The sequence below is a fragment of the Branchiostoma floridae genome, chromosome 12 (assembly GCF_000003815.2).
Source record: "Branchiostoma floridae strain S238N-H82 chromosome 12, Bfl_VNyyK, whole genome shotgun sequence".
Taxonomy (NCBI): domain Eukaryota; kingdom Metazoa; phylum Chordata; class Leptocardii; order Amphioxiformes; family Branchiostomatidae; genus Branchiostoma; species Branchiostoma floridae.
Genome location: NC_049990.1, coordinates 17,789,305 through 17,809,924, shown reverse-complemented (window position 1 = coordinate 17,809,924; position 20,620 = coordinate 17,789,305). Strand labels below are relative to the sequence as shown.

The 20,620-nt window shown below is 38.7% G+C and overlaps 1 protein-coding gene across 1 annotated transcript in view; it reads right to left on the bottom strand.

Annotated features, from left to right (window-relative positions):
- Positions 1-453: 453 nt before the first annotated feature.
- LOC118426848 (ras-related protein Rap-2c-like) overlaps positions 454-20,620 on the bottom strand; it is a 26,455-nt gene continuing 6,288 nt past the window's right edge. Inside the window, exon 3 of the mRNA XM_035836404.1 lies at positions 454-787. The gene's annotated coding sequence lies outside the window, so the exon portion shown is untranslated. The remainder of the gene's footprint in view (positions 788-20,620) is intronic.

Genomic DNA, 20,620 nt, shown 5'->3' with positions numbered 1-20,620 from the left:
GGGGGGCTGTGGTTGGAGATTTGTTTTGACATATTTTTTCAGGGTGGCGGAATTATTTAACAGTAGATGTTACACATACATTTTTCTCTGTCATTATGTAGATTTTGAGGAAAATGAGTATGTATCACTTCCTACAACGGTAGAGTACATGTACAGGTCATCCTGTAGACACATGAAAGGGTTGACTTCAGAAAAATTAAGGCCACTGCTCGGCATGTTGCTTTGCTGTGCTAAAAGGAAGACGTGGACTTGCCATCGAGTATTTCACCACAATTCATTATCTGTACAGTGTATCCTGACAACCCCTACATCTTCAAAGTGGACTCTTCCACTACTAACATTTCTGAGCAAATATTTTACAAACTAATAGTCCAAAACATTTCAATAGGAAAGGGTTTTCTCAATTGTCATTGGCTGAACCCCTCTAGGAAAATAGTGTAGTCCACATTTGTGTGAAGAGTGTCCTTACATTAGGCCACTGAACTCTGTACAGAGGGGTGTTCAAGATGGCTGCAAATTTGAAAGACTGTGTTGCAGTCAATCCTGTACACAATACAAATTTTGTCCCCTGTTTTTCTATAAACCGGGGACAACAATGTTGTCATTTAGTATAATACAAGTACAAACTGCCTCGGACCGGATGTGGCCGGATTTAGCAGGAAGGTTTGCTATGTTGGGCTCTGGGTGGAATCTTCTGCATTGCATCATGGGAAGCAGCCACCTCCAAATGTCTTGTACACAAACAGGCGTAGAAAGATGTCTGTCCTCCGAGTCTCTCTGTACATATCTGAAACACAGAAAAACTACCGTTAGACAAAAGTATCATGTTGCATGCCACGGATTTCTATTTTCCGAATAATCTGGCTTGTCATCAAAAATGGATACGACGACAACGACGTCTGTTTACTATAGGTGTTTTTGCTCTATTTTATATTTTGCAATCCTTACTTTTTGTCTCCCAGCCCAGAAAGAAAAGCAGACAAAATAGAAAGAAACAAAAATTACCACAAACAAAGTAAAAAATAGGCCAGAGCATATTTCTTTCTTCAACAACTATCTTCAGTAAGTATTGTCACCTTGGAGGACTGTAAGAGAAGTATGAAATCCTCACAAAATGTCGTAACATCAACCTTAATGACAGATGCTAGTTCAGTGAGATTGTGACTTTGGCATCATTTCCACTCTCCTATTCAAGTATTGATCATGTAATGTTCAATCTTTTCATACCCATCACAGTTTGTTACTATAAAATGTCTATCTTCCAACATTTTGATAATCTATATTGATATTGTTACGTGAAGCTGTCCAGATTAAATAGTGACAGAATTACATCATAAAGACATAATGGGGGTATCATGTTTCAGTTGGGTGCCCGTCGTCCTGACCTGTGTCTAAAGCTGTCAGAATTACAGCAGTAAAACTGTTCCCTGGGGACGTCAGTATGACATCTTCGTGATTATAGCAAGAACCTGTCAGATATACTTTTAACAGCGGCAGTTTAATTCTGAACAGACAGTGTAGTTTTGGAAAACCTTAATAATTTCAAAATAGATTGACCAGATGAATTCATATTTGTAGGCATGATATATCAAAGGAGAATATGTAGATTGCAATTAGATGTCTACACAATCATAAGGTCTGCAGAATTATGGCTCAGGGTCCCAGAATTCTGGTAGAATTCTGGCTCAGGGATCCAGAATTCTGGCTTTGAGCCAAGTTTCCAGAATTCAGACAGAATCCCCAGAATTCTGCAGAATTGGCTTTCTTCAAGGAGACATCTAATTGCAACCAAGATATACATTATTCTTTGAAATATCATACCTACAAAGAATAATTCATCTGGTCAATCTATTTTGAAATTATTGAGGTTTTCTGGAATTAACCTGTTTGTCCGGAATTATCTGGGTTTTTTTTTTGCAAAAACATCCTACGATTGATACAAACAATACAGGTTTTCCTGTCGCAAACATGTAAATAATACCAACACCAGTTTTAAATGATATGCACAATTTTCATTATTCCCCGGTTCTAACCAAAGTGTCGACGATACAAAAATAACCCTGTCACCTTTCACAAAGAGTGATGGGAAATTAATGAGGAAACTATTTCCTCCTGTCGGAGGAATGATCAGGATCGCAATGAAAGTCGGATGCAAATTTCATTACATTCCATCACGGGGGTTTCCGTGAGATATAGGAGGGAGCAGAAATCAGTACATCAATCATTGTGGAACTGTCAGGGGCTTAGTTCAGAAGGATCACTGCATAGGGGTTTCTACAGGACATCAGGACATTAACGTTTGATCATAGCACACGGTGTACCTCTTAAGGTGGTATCTCACTGCACTTGGGGCACCTGTGCAGCACTGCGGGGTTCGTTCACTGCGGCACTGTTGTGTTATGTTTGCCTAGTTTTATGAATTAGATATTGTGTAATATGTAAAAGTTTGACTTAAAAGATACACAAAACGTAAGAAAATCTGTTCTTTATCTCTGGCATTCGTTGAGTAATCTTTCAAACCGACAGTGCCGAACTGGTGCCCCAAGTACAGTGAGATACCACCTTTAGTCTTACACGTAAGTTTAAAAAGGAAAGCAATTTCACTATCTGTGAAAATTGGCTAAAAAGTAAAATAACTACAGTTGTATGGACTTTAAAATGTTGTTTGACCTATCTTTCCAATTTCAAATCTGTATACTTTATGGTCTACTGTCATAACACAGGGTATCAAAGAGGTTCATCCAAAGAAACTTCATGCTCTTAAAAAAAGTCTTCATGATTTCTTAAACCTTCAAGCATTAGATGTGTCTCTACTCTCCAAGCAGAGGTTAGGCTCTGGCTTGGAGACATTTTTGTCAGGTGTCCTTGGACTAGTACACACAAAGACATATAACATTAGGAAGCCGACAAAATGCCTAAAAAGGAGCTTACCTCAGCTCAGACTCAAAGAACGGTACATCCCATACCATTTTTCATGTCTTATTGTCTGAAGAAAAACCGTTCTGAGTGACTGTGTGGTGACCCAAAGAGTATAGTACAGAACTTATTAGAAGGCTGTCCAATGCAGTCTATGTATAATATGCTGGGCACTGGACCAAATGGTGTGCGTGGTATGATTTACAAACTAGCTGCATGGCATATTGGATGGTGTGACAATGAAAACTAGCATCTGTTCCAGTAATATTCTCTCCACATACAATATTCACAGTGTATGGTTCAAGGTTGTAAAATGCCTGACAACATTGAAAAAGCTGTGATAACTTCCCAAAAAGGAACTAAAAGACTTGATCTTTGCTCATTGCTCTTTTAAAATGGTATTAGTCATTTTGGGCCGATACCATGCTTGTGAAATAGCTACATGTTTAGCTAGCATGATGCTTCAAGTAGCCAATAGTAGAGTGATGCAGCATCACTACACTGTTCACGTTTTCAGCCCCAAATTTCACTACAAATCACTCCGTACCTCCGTTTCATATCAGCCATACAGTGTTTTACATAATTCACCAGAACTCCGGGAAGAAAAGTGACGTATCAGTCACTAATGGAAATCCAAATTAACCAACCAACCAACCAACCAACTAACCAACCAATCATCGCAAACACTGGGTCAACCCTATTCTTCTCCGTAAGTGTGTTTGGTTCTTTAATACAAACATTTGATGCCTACTCTTAGGCTTACACCTGCAGTCTACCATACACAAGAATTCCAGCTTTTCCCCATCCAAAAGAACTAATGTAACCCCTTACACCATGCCCAAGCAGGGTTCAAACCAGTCTATGGATTCACAAAACTTTCTCCACATTGCCAAGTAGCCGGGTCACTTACCCATTGCACCATAGGGACTTCAAACTTATGACAAATGTCCATGGACACATGTTGTACAAGGTAGTAAAACATACCTACCAGTATGTACACACACCTACACATCTAATACCTCTATATATGCTCCCTGACACTTGGTCGTGAATACACAAGTCGTACGGACTTGACTATGCGCACAAGTGTGAACGGACCCATACCGTTGTTATGGGGACTTCAAACTTATGACAAATGTCTGTGAACATGTGTTGTACAAGGTAGTAAAACCTACCTACCGGTATGTACACACACCTACACATCTAATACCTCTATATATACTCCCTGACTTTTGGTCCTGAGCCAAGTTCTGCATGACTCCCTTTACTCCTAATGGCCTGGATGGTAATTGAAAGGCTTGACTGATGGGCGGAAGTGGGAGACGCAGACACATTTGTAACCGAAACTGAGTTCAAGTTCGTTACATCTCTCACTAGCTTCACACACATTTGACATTGAACACACACACTCCAGCTGCACACAAATTTGACGTAGTGTGAACACACTATTTGGCAGATAATCTCACCCCAACTAAGAGAGGTTCTGTTTTCCACTGTCCTATTCAAGTCTTGATCATCAGATGTTCAATCAGTTCAAAATGCTTGTTTTATCTCTGAGAGTCTCACTAGCTTCACACAAATTTGACCTTGAACACACACACCTTATGTAGCTTCACACACTTTTGACCTTGTGTGGTACCTAACTAATATCTCCCCAACAAAGTAAAGCACATTTGTCACCAAAAACTGAGTTCTGTTAAGGTTTGTTAAAGCCCTCCCAACTTCACACAAGTTAAAACTTGTATCCTCCAAGCCTCACAAAAGTCTGACCTTGTAAACCCCCCCTCCCACACACATTTGACCTTGTGGTCTCATTGATGAGTTTTTTCTTCCCATAGACTTCTATGTTATAATTCGTGGTTTACATGGGCACGTTCGTAATGAAGCTACGTGAAATGTCAGCATATTTTTCATTCTACGTTGAGCACATTTAGATTTTAGACATTACATTTTTATAATGGGAAAAATTGCCAACGTCAACTATACAGGTTCTTTTTTTATAGCAATTACAAACTATGATTAGCCAATCCCCACAAAAAGCACTTTTTTGCTGCTAGTGTACAACCGCACCACTCAGAACCCAGGACTGTGTACCTCCGACCTAGCACGGGGCTGCAAAAATTTATCTACTAATTTCTTCACTTACAAACAAGCTTTCAACAATCTAATTTTTGAGATCAGTTCTGCTGGCGAAAAGGGAATTTCTCACCGCTAAAAACACGCGTCCATGCAGCCGTTTATTTTTGGGCTTGGCTCTCTTTTAGGGTGCCCACTCGGACTAATACATCAATGAGACCTTGTGTGCATACCCTGTTTGGCAGCTAATCAGACCTCAACTAAGTACAGCACAACCAAGTTCAGGTCCGTTACGATTCTCTTCCAGCTTCACACAAGTTTGACCTTGTAACCTCCGAGCTTCACACACATTTGACCTTGTGAAAAACCAATTTGGCTGCCGAGCTAATCTCTCCCCAGCCAAGTACAGAACAGCTGTGATCATTGTACCAAGCACTTCGAACAATAAATCTTTACACACGGTATTAGCCTGTTCAATAGACAAGGTCCACTTGCCAATACCAACAAGGGAAGGGAAATCAACTGTACAACATTACAGTGATCGTCTACTTGAACTGAATTGAGAAGAAAAGGAGCTTGCTACCTACAGTTTATAAATTACTGCAAGTAATCGATTACTATAAAACTAGGGTGTCAAGATTTCAAGGAAACAATCTCTCAAGTCTCTCTAGAAAATGTTTTTTGCACAATATTTTGAAAATATTGGGTCAAGATCAGATGTCGTAAAATTACAATCTCGTGACCTGTAATGATTATTGTGAGGACTGTGTTGTGAATACTGTACTTGTAGTGAATACCTTCAGAATACATGACATTAAATTGTCAAGGAATCTTAATTGAGAGAGAGATAGCTCACACATTATCTAATATAAAATAAATGTAACATTAATTTTCAGCTGCTGAAGCTATATTTGTGGTTTATGACATATCCAATATTACATAACATACCGGTATAACAAAATTACATTTTTCTTCCTAAGGCCAAGGCATACATATAGTTAGCAACCCACAAAGCCATAACTTTTTGAGCTATGCTGTACGTGTCTAACAAACCAAACCAATCAACAAGTGGATTGTTCATTCCTTGACAAAGACTGATGCTGTGCACTCGAAAATTTGGGTGAGTCCAATTTTTGTGTGTACAGTTCAACTATTTCAAGAATAAATCAACAAATGAGCAAAGAATTTTTCTCCATAAGGCCACACAATATATCTACACCAGCAAACTATATAATCATAACTTTTTGAGCTGGACCCACCAAACCAAACAATAGAATAGCAAATCAACGAATACTTCAACTAGAAACATACAAATGTAACCAGTCAAGTCATCTTGCCAAAGGTAATCAAAGAACACAGATTTACACGTCTGTCTGCTGCACCAATCACACATCTAATGCAGCATGTATGGATCGCAGGGGCAGAAAACCAGCCACAGTCACCCATGAAATTGCCAATTCTTCATGAATGTCTTTACAATGATTCACACTAATTAGAGACTTGATTGTCTACATAAGTCACTAATGGCAGGTGACGCAGCCGATACCTGCCATCCAACTGTCGGGCTAGCATCATCAAGGACACAACAAGGAAGTTCTTTGTTTCTCAAATAAAAATAGTAACATTTAGTACTGGTAGTAGTAGCAGTAGTATCCATTATTTGATTGTACTGCTGCTGGGATCCCTGACACAAGGGTAGACAGCAATTGACTAGTCTTCACACCGTGCTTCTCAAATGAAAATGAACACTTAAAGGGTTACACTAGGAGTAGGTCACCTTTATCCGTGGGGTTACCTATATCCGTTGATTTTAAAACCAGGGTATATATTGGTATCAAGTCGACGGAAGGTAGCTTTAGAATGCAGTATGTTGAAAATATTCTACACTGAAACCACTATCTGTCGACTTTATAAATTATATCCATAAATACCCTGATTTAAAAATGACGGACATACCCTGCGGATAAAGGTGAATTAGCGTTACAATCTGCCTTTTTCAGTAACTCAGTAAAAAAGATTTTCAATGCCATTAGGAAATAGCTGAATGTCTACTCTACAAAAAGAAAACTGAAAAGAAAAGTTGCATATTTGCAGGCAGTCACTTGTAATATAGAATAAAGTAAAATGTCAGCAAAATCTAATTCCAAACCTTACTACCTCTCTTCAGAGCTTTACTTTATCTGAAATTCTATATAGCTAAATTCAAACTTTTGAACATTCAAGTAATACAACAAAGATTTTGCTGTTTGTTTGAACTTGCGTACAATACAGTAATTCTAGGTTTGTGACAAGAAACAGCAAGTTAAATAGGTGTAGCCCAGATGTTTCAAACAATGTGCCGACTTTTTATTCTATATATACCTGATGACGAAGGGTCACAAGATAGCGTAGGCACGCGTCACGTTATTGTGAGTCATTCCGCATGATTACACAATAATGTCTCTATCATCAGGTGTAAGGGAACTGATATTAATCATAGCTGCCAATGTCATATTCATGTGTCATCTACAATTCACCTCAACACCCCATACACACTATTGTCTTCATAACTGTAATAAGTCATATTGTGGGCCGATCTATAGCATACTGTTAAAGTATAACAGGTTTTTGGAAGCAGAAAGCATATCTAACTTACTTGAAACTATCTCTAAAGAATTATGAATAACAAATATGGCTAGCTGAAAAATTTAAATTGAGTTGTTGGATAGAATCCTACGAATTGTGACGTAATACATGTATCATTAGCAAACTTGTCTGAGAATTATCAAGATAAACATATTTTCAGAAGGAACCCAGTATATGTAAGAGTACTTGCAAATTACATCTAAAGAAATTCAAGCCATTCAGAACTGTTATGATATTGCCAACATTACCAAAATAAAACATTTATTGGCTCAAATTCAATGCTAAAAATTGTGACAGCAAATTGTATATAAAAACATATCTCCAAAAAGAAACCAATAATATTTTAAGTGTGCGTAGGAGGTACTGTAAATTACATTACGGTAGCTTCAAGCAATTCAGAACAGTACTAATACTAGTAATACTGCCAACGTTGCCAAAATAAAACATTCACCAAACTTCCTGTTCCTGACATTTTGAATCAACATGAACCATTTGCCTAATAGGCTGTAAATGTCTTCTCATGTCCAATATTGTCTGGCTCTTACGTCCGTAATTACCTATGTTCTTGTAACGATCTTGCCATCTTTATTGTGACAAATTTCTTTCCTGCATGCGGTAATTCAATAGAGGACCATGAATTCTGAGAATCGCCGTAAAACAGTCAAGTTACGGCACAGTCTCAGCGCTGGATTTAGTGTAATAGTTGCTGACGTGGCCTTTTGGGCACTCACAGTCTTAAAAAAACTCTTATGGAAGAATCCTCAGTTGCATTGAATGTCTGTTAGTCCATGGATAAGATTATAAAATATGCCCACAAGTTTGGGTCTAGGAAAATAAATGTTGTGTTTCCCCTTTCCCTAGAAAAGCCTGCCGACCCTAGAGACTTTTTTGGGGGTGGGCAGTGGAGTCACATAGCTTCCAGTTAGAATTTTTATTCAGCCTGCTTCCTATTGAAATAAAAACACTGCTTGTCCTACATGTATCTAATGAAGGATAAATGTATCTATTTTGTACAAAATTAAAATTTGACGTTGAAAGACAGGTGTCCTTCTGCATTTCAGTTTACGAAATGTTCAACTGTATTGTAATATGATACAATAGAGTTTGGGCCAGCCTAAAAAAACTACAAGAAAAAAAGATAATCCTTACCTACCGACCCTAATTTTTTCAGGACTAAAACAGGAAACACATTTTTTCTAGGCCTTATCACTTGCGAGAGATCTACTATATCATATAGTACTAGTAGATAACGAAATAATGACAACATTTGTTTAAAGAAGCTGCACCATAATTCGATACAACATGCAAGATTCTCTATATATTACAAGCCTAACTCTGACTGAGATAGCTTCCACTCAGCACTCGACATCAAACCAATCCCTCTCAAGCTTGGGCAATTTGCCGTTAATTTGGACAGAGATAATAAAGATATTATCTGTGGGTATCATCCCATCTCGCACGATCGTGCCATCGACCCCGCAGATTGTCCTATCGACTGGTGGCCCTTAATCCGATAGAAGTGGCATAATATACTGCTTTTGTTATACCTGGGCCGAGCGTGACAGATTTGGAGAGTTTTCTCTTATTGATCCAAAGTTGATACTGTTTGACCCTGAGGAGGTTGCTCCTGCTTACAGCTATAGAGAGTGATGGTGGTGGTTTCTTCACTTGCATTTAGGTAAGAAAAATTGAGACCATAACACATCCAGGCCAAAACTGCAGTACCAGGGTCACATGCAAGGGGGCCCAAATTTGACTGTGGCCTTTGTCTTCCAAAAATCTACCCACATAAACATCGTAATCCATCCAGAGATTTACTAAGTTATGATATTACAAAACACAGGAAACACTTACTGTGTGTAACTAGCACACAGGCACACAGAGACAAAGACACACCAAAAACAATATCTTCATTTTTCATGGAGACAAAAATATTTCAGAAAATAATTTTATCAGGTTGGTAGAATATAGAATATAGGAGAATAGGAAAGGTCAGAAGCTCTGAGGAAGGTGTCTGACAGACACCGAAACATAAGCAAAGTAAGTACATTCTGGTTGTTTTCTCCTATCAGTATGTCCTACAATAATACTGCTTGGAGCCTAAAAATCTTTGGGACCTTAATAACTGCCGCCATACCAAAAATCCATGCAAATTAATCAGAACATATATACAAGTAACTCAACCAAACACAGTACCCTTGTTTTAGGTGACCCTGCTTCAATGAGGTAAATATAGAAACAATGTTATATAGAACCAAGGTGTTTGACAGACACCAAGACATTCTGCTACTATCCTATGGGAATACTCGTATATCTTCCAAGCTTTAAAAGCTTCTTCACATTTCTGAGAATGGGAGGAAATAATTGCACTTAATGAAGCCACAAACGTCGACCAGAATACATGCAGTGTGGGGGTATAATGTCATTAGTTGCCATAATGGGCAGGGATAAACTCAGCCCACCCCAAACTGTCATAAAATATTAGTGTCTAGAGGAAAGGAAAGGAAAACAGCCGGACCCTTATTCATGGTATTGTAGATAGCAAAATCATACTTCAACAATTTGAGCTCTTTTAATGACCTACATCGTTTTTGCATACAGTAAAATTAGCCTTACTATAGTGTAATTATTTTGTCAAGATTTGAAAACTAATTATTTCAAGTGAACATGCAGGGGTATCCCAAGTCTTATACATGTACTTGGGATTTGAATGGTAAAATACCAGTACAGTAGAAGCCAGTTAATTGCACAACAGATAACCACACACTTCTGTTAACTGCACAGAATCCCAAAATGCTGTGGTGGTGCAGTCCACCTTGATAACTTTATTTTGTCGCACCATTCGGATAATTGCACGAATACGCTGGCAAATCGGGTGTGCAATTATATTATTAAATGCTTCTACTGTATAGGACAAATTAAGTTTGTACATGTACACTGTATACACATTTCCGCTGCCTAGTTAAAGTCCCTGATTTCCACAAAACCTGGAAAACCTAACAGGGTACGGCTGACCTACAACTGTACTCACTGGGTAATCGGGTACGCGACCCTTGTCATTATAAGGTCATTTTTAATTACAAGGGCATAACTTACAACCAGAACGACACATTTGAAGTGAGATCAACTGACCCTCAGATAGATATTTTGTCGTGTCTGAGAGAACCTATTTGCTCATCATTAGAAGCACAGACATTGCGCTGCATGGGAGATGTAGTGCTCACTGATGAATTAGTTATGAAGGGTGTGATCATTTTACGGAGCCTGTAGTGTGGGGAATACCCATGCAAAATTCAACCACACCCAGAAAGGCTTCCATGTCAGATGTAGCTGGGAAACTGACTATTGAAAACACGTCGCCACAGAACTAGACATATTTCATAAAACTAGACCCATTTCATAAAAATCAAGATGCATAAAAACTTGTTTTCCTAGTAGAACTATCGTAGAGTGGTGCAGGTAGAGATAATTCATAAAACTAAGTCTAACCATAAATGATATCTATTTCATAGCACTGTAGTATATTTATCGTTGTTTAAGAAAAAAAGACAATTTTGAATCCAGCACCACCAATATTACATTTTTATCATGACGTACATGTATAAAGTAGTTCACAATAAGTCAGTTAAACCTTGGTTAAAACTATTATAGCCATCCCTGAGGCATTTTGTAATAAAAGGGTTGCGAGGCATTCTTGGCAGTAAGATGGAAGAAAGGTGGGTTTAAAGTTATAATTATACAGCTTAAGTAGAGCATGTCCATCTCCGCAACACCTGGTAATTGTAACATGTAATGATGGATGTATACGTGCTTAAGACTAGTACATGTACCTTCCATACTTTTGTCATCACTTACAAAAGTGACGTATCTCACACCTTTAACAGATGGTAATTTCATGATGGCAGGCAAATGTGAAAATAAGTATCCTTACTTCTGTACTATATATATACCTTATGCATTTGATTGGATACTAGTGAACATGTTTTTAATACTTAACAATTATAGATTAAAACTATAAAAGGAATTTACAATGTTACATGTTATTAGTAGGAAACATGTATATTATCTGTGGGAAGGGTGATTATAAAATCTCAGGGCTCGAAATACCACCTGCATATGCAGGTTAGTGCAGGTAAAATTGGGGCTGTGCAGGTATTTCTGATGTCTACCTGCACCTAATCTGCACTGGTCCATGGACTGGGTTTTAAACATAAATGTCCTATGATGTAGGTGTATGTGGATTGTTATTAGCGTTATTGACTGTTACCACAGCACCTATAAAGTATTAAAAAAAAGATTCCTGAACAATTTTAGTATGATCCATACTTCCCAAATTCCGAGTGGTGCAGGTAAAATTTGTCTGGTGCAGGTAATTTACAATGTTACCTGCACCAGTGCAGGTATGCAGAAAAAAGTATTTCGAGCCCTGTAAGCTGTTTCTGAATTTTGTTCTTGTTTGGCCACGGGGCCAAAAGGTTTTCCACAAAGCCTTTAAAGAGACACATTTTATAGATGGAACAAGGAATGACAGTAACCCCAGAGGTACAGGTATGCATGCCAGTAACAACTTGTGATGGATGGGACCTGATTTCATCATAGGCCCCAGGCAAGTAACATGTCTATTCAGGTCTTCTCAGTTCTTAGGGGAAGAAAAGCATATATCCTTGTCTTAGAGATAAGAGCTGAGAGAGAAACAGTAGCAGATATTATCTTCTTGTGGGTGTTAATATGTGCATATCTTGGACTGTTTCACAAAATAAGGAAGGGAGACATAATATAGTGCTGACTTAAAATCAAGGGATACAAAAGTATATTCTTGTCTTGAAGATAAGAGCTGAGAGAAATGCAGTGGCAGATACTAAATCTTCTTCCACGAAGTTCCAGGCGTTAATACGTGCATATCTTGGACTACTCCACAAAACGCAAAAGACATATTGAAGAACTGACTCAAAAATCAAAGGGAAGAAAAGCATACATCCTTGTCTTTGAGATAAAGGCAAAGAGAAACGCAGATATTAGCAGATATTATCTTGTTGTGGACGCTAAAATGGGCATACAACTTTTGGGACCGCTCCACAAAACAGAAATTTAAACATATATGGCAGTACTGACTAAAAATATAAAATTCCTATATAATATAGATACATGCGTGTGCTTTTTCAAGTTATATGTCTCCATTGTGATTGAAATCTTTTCTGGCCGTGATTCCATTTCATAGTACCTTGCTGCCATCTTTCACTTCTTTCTGTCTTTTGAGATTACGACAAGATTGGTAGCCACACAGGCTTAAGCGCTATATCTCTGAGTCTAAGAACTGGGCCATCTCTTATTCAAGACTAGATAACAAGGTATTAACTCTGAAGAAATGCTGATTACATGGTGCGCCCCTCTAAGATAGTTATCTCTAAAACTGATGACTACAACGTCTTCCTGTCATATCTCTATTATTCTGTGCCTTTTCTAAGATTGTTGGATAACTGGTAGTCTTAACACTAGCTAAAGAGCTGAAGACAATGAGAACGGTATTAACTCTGTAGACAATGCTGATTTATCATTACATGGTGTGCCCCTCTAAGATGGTTATCTCTAAAATTGATGACTACAATATCTTTCTGTCATATCTCCATTATTCTGTGCCTTTTCTGCCTTTTCTAAGAGATAGCTCGATAACTGGTAGTCAAACGAGTCACTAGCTAAAGAGCTGAAGACAATGCGAATGGGCATTAACTCTGTAGACAATTGCCAATGACATGGTGTAATTCTAAGGTGGATATCTCTGAAAATTATGACTTAAATACCTTCACAATCACGATGTTTTGTTTTGTTCAGTTCAGTACCTTCTAGCAATTACTCTGAAACTCTGAGATCGCTGGATAAATTATAGTCAAACAAACTAGCCTTAAACTGGCTTAAGTGCTAAAGACAAGACAAACAGGTAAAAAATGCTGATGATTCCACACCTGTTATCTCTGAGGACTAAAAGATGAAAACAGAAGAACAACCCAACTTTTCTTACCTATCAAGACCTATCTTTACCCACTGACAAGTCCATCCCCAAGGTCATTACCACTCAAGATCTATCACAACTAAGTAGCCTATTTCCTTAAAAAAGTTAAAGGATGTGATTAAAGCGCAATGAAGAAGAACTCTCAGGAGATTACCCTGGCCCTTTAATTGGAAGGTGGTTTCTTGGCTATTTAACAAGATAACATGTCATTCTGGGGTGTCCTGCTGGGTTTTAAAGAATGAGGGTCTCAGGTTGGCTATGTAATTAAGTCCCCAGGTAAAACAGGTGTATATAGTGGGCTGCTACAGTCCACTGGCTACGGTGAATACATAAGTTTGCTGGTGTACAGTGATACCCAGAAAACAACTTTCTTCAACTGAATACTGTAGATGCAGAAATATTCGCAGTGGTTTTATGTTTGTGGTTTTCGCGGTGGCCACTTCACCGCAAACTTAAAACCTCTGCAAACTTTTTTTACATCAAATCCCCGCAAACTTGAATGCATTTAGAGTATGTTACTCTTTGTAGTAGGTTTTCTTTTCTCATTGTCTCTTCTCTGGAAAATGATGCTTTATGATTGTATAAAAACTATAAGTATAAAAACTAAAATGATTAATGAAAAAGCCTTGTATAGAGGATAACTAGTACTCTCAGAACAGAGGTTCAGCTCTGGCTAAATTTTTTACACGTTTTTTTTTACAAGCTTTTTCCTTTCTCCCCTTTTCTTCATTTCTTCATTTTCTTCAATGTGTTGAAGTGAATGTGTTTATAAGGCATTCATGCTTGCATCTACCGGAAAGGGTTTTGCCGGCGGACATGACGAAAACTGAAAAGTGGACAAAATAGAAACCCAGACAAAAATGCCTAAAAACATGCCAAAACAGTTGGAGCCAAACCTCTTCTTCGAGAGTATGATATGAAGACAAAACAACATCAGGCTTTCTCTAAAAGACCAAAGTTGTTGAATTACTTCTTAATAGCATAGAAGATCTTATTGTTCAACATTACTGTATGTAAAGGCAGCAGACACAGGTGGCACCTGTTGCATAGTTCTCTGTCTGGAAACACTTCCGGTCATGATCTTTCCTCCCCTTAGGCAAAGTTGTGTTTCAACAACAAGGACTTTCCTCCCCAAACACTTTAAAAGTCACAACAATTCCTTTTAATCATTTGAGAATTGAAACGTCTTTCAATTTCGTGTTAAACAAAACTTTCTGGTTATAGAAGTGTCAGCTGGACTTATATTCAGAAGATATTCTAATGATATGGAATACTAGAGTGAACAATTAGTTATCCTTGTCATCTAACCATTATGGTATCACTATCAACTGCCAAACTGACTATTACAGTACAACTGATATTTGGCACTGGCTCATTGCCATTAATGAGAGAAAGCTAACACAAAGAGGTAACATTATAGACGAGAAGACCTTATGAAATACAGGCCCTAGCGGTGTGCGATGTCCAATAGGAATCTCTTATACATTTGCAGAATGAAAACAATTTCTGGCGGTCCATAGCAAAGCCGTAATCGTCCGTCAGAACCCCATTTCTGTCCATCAAATGGCCCATGGCTGTTGATTGGTAAGGGGACCGTTCATTGCTGGTTGGGGGTAAATCGTTACTGGTGCATCGAAAGAGATGTGGGTCATAGAATCTACTCACCAAGGACAGTAAATGTTATCTAGGAAATTTCAAGTTTTATAAAAAAATTGTAATCTAAGTTTATATTTAGACCTGTTAATTGTTATTTAAAGGGTTCAAGAAAGAAGTTTTGAAGGAACTGTGTTTTTTGGAAAGAATCTGTCTTCAATTTGAATGGGCCATGCTTATCATATGATAACCCAGTTTCTAGTTACGATTCAATTCCAACTGAGCATCTGGATAGGCTCAGTGCTTTCATGCAACACATTTTTGGGCTGATATGATGATGGTGATATTGAAGACATTCGGAAAAGGCAAAGATATAAGAGACTAGTATCATTATATGGAATATTATGTATCAGAATCTAGTTTTAACCCTTATGAGCTTGATTCATGGTAAGGTTGATATAATTGCAAAGCAGATATTATAAAATAGAAAGGCAAAATTTTAACATTTTCAAGCTGCAAGTTCCTTGACACAAAGACCCAATGCTCCAAGGAACTGGGAGCTTGAGAAACATAATTGTCTTTTTACATCTGCTTGGAGATTGATTACTGTAAATGCATTTAAATTTGCGGTGATTTAATTACACGGTTGTGGGAAAATTGGGAGTTTGCGGTAGCACCATATGGTATGCTGTAGACACATACTGTCATGGAAAAATGGTCGTAGCAGTTTTGAATTCGCGGGGAAGCGGCCACCACAAAAAAAACACGAACATAAAAACACCGCTAACATTTCTGTATTTACAGTAATATTGACCCAGAAGTTGGGTACTGGGAACAAGTCAGCTCAAAGAAACCTAACCAGTCTCCATTTTAACTGGCTCTGTTTACATCACTCCCCATCATAACAGAACAGACCACACAGATCTGACACATATTTGTTGGATCAACACGATTGTTACAGGTACAAGTAATGTGTAGGAGACACAATGGGGAGCTCGGAGAAAAAAAATCACTGTTGTCTTCAAAATACAGGCTTTACAACATGAATTTGCAGTGGTCTTTCTAGGAAAACTAAAGGAATCAGTGTCAAAATTGTCGTCCACTTTTTTTAACAGAAATATTGTATACTAGGATACATAATAATAGACATTTCCATTTGTATCTAAATTCTAATACATGTATGTTTTGGAATGTGGATGACAATATTCAATGTTCATTTTCTTTTCTATTTCAAGGTGCCTACAGATAACAAATTGCAGACGACTTGCCAGATTAAGAACATGTTTCCCTTTCGTTTCTAGAAGAACAGCAAAAGAAAAGCATATCTTCAGCATTTGTATGCAGAGGTTGCCACGCCACTCACTCTCAATCAAGTCTACCCTACACAATATCCTGGCATTTAGACTTTGCCGACATTCCTATATACAATATCTCCAAAGGACATATGTGCCATACTGCATACACATTAATACACACTCACCATTATATCAATGGAGGCAATCGCGCGGAAAATCGCTCTTATTCTACAACTCCTTGGCGATTGTTTCGGTGATTTAGGTCGACGGAACTACGCCTCACGTTATAAGGTTACAGGTGAAATGGTACTAATCCATCTATTGGCATTTCTTTATTTGATGTCATATTTTATCCCTCATATTTTTCCCAATAGAAACAGTCTGGATAATATCTAGAGGCCAGCTGAATAAATTGTCCATTAGTGCTGACAACCAGTTAAGGTCAAACAAAACAAAGATGTGAATCACAGGGTGGGGAGGGGGGCGACATTTTTTTGGTAGCAAGCGTGACGTGATCTTGTTTCACGTTTGCAAATAGCTGAGCAGCAACTGCAACAACAAGGGGCTGGGTTTGACACACATCACACATGGCCGACAGGGGCTGGACAAACTCAGGACAGTTTGTCCTGCTGTCCAGCAAGACTGGACAGTCTACAGAATACGACAGCGCACACAAGCCTGGTATGGCCAATGTCATGTTGGCTTGTGGGCTGGGAGTGACGTCTTCACAAACAACGGCAAGACAAGGGAAGAACGGAAGATGTTACAATTGGTTAAGTCAGCATGTGTAAGATTACTAGTACCTAAAGTGGACTTACATACATACAGCAGAAGTTTTTAGGGTTAGGGTCATTTCACCGAGAAAAAGAACTACTTTGCGCATGCGCGGTAACCATACCATTGCATAATGATAAAAGCTGCAAAACATGGTAACGTTAAACGTACAGGGCAGTCTCCAACTTTAGATTTTTCTGTGTCCCACTCATTGTTTGGGAGCCAATGTTGTTGATTTTTCTTGTAACATCTGTCATTTTAAGTTTATGAAACACATTTTCATCAATCTCATTATAGTTATAACAAGGAGGTTAAGTCCTTTTTAACCTCCTTGGTTATAATATGTACTGAAGTTCAGATCATTTTTGGGCTGGATGCATTGAAATTTCTGTGCCTCCCAACAAGCAAATTTCCATCCCAGGATGGAAGGATGGGTCCTGGAGACAGGTCGTTTGAGAAATATTGTTGCAAAAAAATCATGTTTTCCAAATAGCTCTCATTATGTTACCTTCACAGAAGGTACATACTGTTTTTGCTTTGTTTCTTCTTCTTCTTCTTTTCCGCACAAATAAAAAACATGAATATCTCCAAAACTAGACCTTGGAATATCTCGTAATTCAGCAAGCTGGTAGGTCTGCACATAAGACACTGCACCTTGGTCATTTGGTCCCCCAAAGATACCAAAAAAATGATTTTATGGGGCAAAAAAGGGTGAAAAAACTAGCAATTTTAACACAAAATCGAACTTTCGAGCCCCCATAAAACGTTCGAACTACGTTCCAAGGACCCGAGGTCAACGACCGGTTGCTATGGAACCCGCCCGGGAGTTATGGAACATGGTATTCGAACGAGGTCAGCGACCGCCGCTACGCAACACGGAAGTGTCCGCCCGTCAAATGATGACTTCATCTTGCTTTGGACGGCCTGAATTGAGCCAGAAGCCGTCCTCTGAATGATTTGTGGAATTCATTTTACCAAGAAGTAATAAAAGATCAAGAAATTCACAGAGCTTTGACTTTATTTTGCCGCATATCGGCACCTTTTGCATACTAGTATCAACTTCACGGAAGGTAGAATGAAATTGATCGCAGGCAGAATGAAATTTAATGCCCCCAAAGTATAATGTGTCTCGGTTAAGGTCTATATCGAGTCAAATCTAAGTTTCGATACTTTTCTTGATTTTGTTTAAGCTAAAGGTTTTTCAACCTGCACAGGCCAGTTTAACTCTGAGCCATCCAAACATTGTTCAGATTCTATGTTGTGTTTGAGTTACGTAGAATCGAGAACACACACGACGTGTAGTACGCCAGCACTTGTGCGTACACACGCGATAATTTGGTGAACAAACGCATTCAGAGCACTAGTGCAATTTTCTCAGACAGGCCGACAACTGTGGTAACGTTACGTGTACATGTATGTGGTAACGTGGGGATTTCTTTGGATGTCTCCCGACATGATAAGTAACTGGCATAAAAAAAACGTTAATCATAAAAATGTAGCGAGACCTATTCGTTTTTCAAGTCCATACATAGAGCTGTCGTCTAAATGAAACACGGATAGGTGTCACGGTTGTAGTTAACCGATTTTTTAGTCAACAAGAACATTTGAGCAAAAAACACATACACATGACTACGTTAGACGCAAGGTCACTGCGTGTTACCGGCTGTTACTTAAAAAAAACATGCATAACGATCGTCATGCAAACTCAAAGTTTTACGCCTGAGACATAAAGGTATGTGAAACACAAACGATGGACTTAATGAGTTTATTTCGCTATTAAACTGACCTGAACAAACACGATTAACTGCAGCGTGGAACGCCCTCCCCGTCTTAGGTCACGGTCATTCCGTTCACCTTGTTGTTCATCATGTAAGTTACTACAGCGATGCGTTGGTCCCCAGCAAGCAAGTGGAGCACGGAAACGAGGTCTGGGTGAATTACAATTAATCTACTTAACCGTTACAGCTTTACACACGGTGGGAGTGGTCGGCATAGCACAAAGCCCCAGGCACAAATCAGCATAAGCCAACGCGAAAGTTTAGAGTAGCAGAAACCTAACCCCTTGAAGTTTGCATGATTGACAGGCGGACGGGTTTGAAGTGTGCCGACTGCGGCACGTATTGATAATGAGGGCATAAACAAACTAGGTACATCAAACATAAATCAAAATTGTTTGCTAAAAATAAAAGAGGAAATTTATGAAATATGAATTGCGGACTCTGACAAAAAATGATTGAGCCGTTCAAAATATGAATGAATTTACACAGATTAACTGTGACAGGAAGCATAGCGGAGATGTGCTGCGTACTGTGAAGATCACGTGCAGTGTGCATGCAGGGGTAGCCATATCAATTTCTGCTCTGAGAGTGTCCGGCAACTGCGGGACGTGAACGAATATAATAGATTTGTGGCAATTTTAGCGATTATGCTAATCAGTTGTTTCTGTGAATTTGTGCGATTTACAGTTGGTAAGGCCCCCTTTCCACTAGACGGCGATCGCGCTGCGCTCTTATAATTACTGCGACATAAACAGGATATGTGTAACCTTCGATTTCACACTGGGTATATGGTTCATAGAAAACGTAAAAGCGTGACTGATAATGCTGAGGAGAACCCTTCGCGCTGCGTAGTACAAGCGGCAAACTCTGTGAGACGTTTTTGTGAATGTACCTTCCGATTTTGTGCTACGCTAGACAGTGTGCCGTAACTTGGTACGCTTGTTTTAATTTTGCTCTCTTCAGAAGTTAGTCTAATTCAAGTAGACAGAAACGAGAATTCAATTCTATAAAATTTGACAATAAAATTGTGACTGTATGTACTTCTTGCCTCATGTGAGGCTGTATCTAGCACAATACAATCTAGCTGATGTTTTCACGGGGAAAGGGGCTGAATGCACTGTTTGCGATGGTCCGACAAAGAAAATCATTACGAAAAAAACAACACCGCCAACATCAACAAATCTCTGCCTACCTTTTTGGAAATATCTTGGACATCTTAATTTTCATAGACGGTCAGCCCACATTTGGTGCAACATGATGACACAGGTAGATTCGGTCCATATTTTATAAGCAGTCAATTAAAGAATCAAAAGCAAACCTATTTGTCACGTTTCATGTAGGGCCCCGCCGCCGTATAGAGCGCAAGCATGTGAGGTCCGATCGGCTTACCGGAGACTATTTTGAAAGTACCTTACTATTTTGAAAGTACCTTATTTAATTTCACATATTGTTCGATTTTTTTTCCTTCTATGGTAGCAACAACTGACAGTTAATCGGGGCCGGGAAAATGACAACAAAAACATCGGCGCTAGCACGATGCGACTGACCAGAACAGT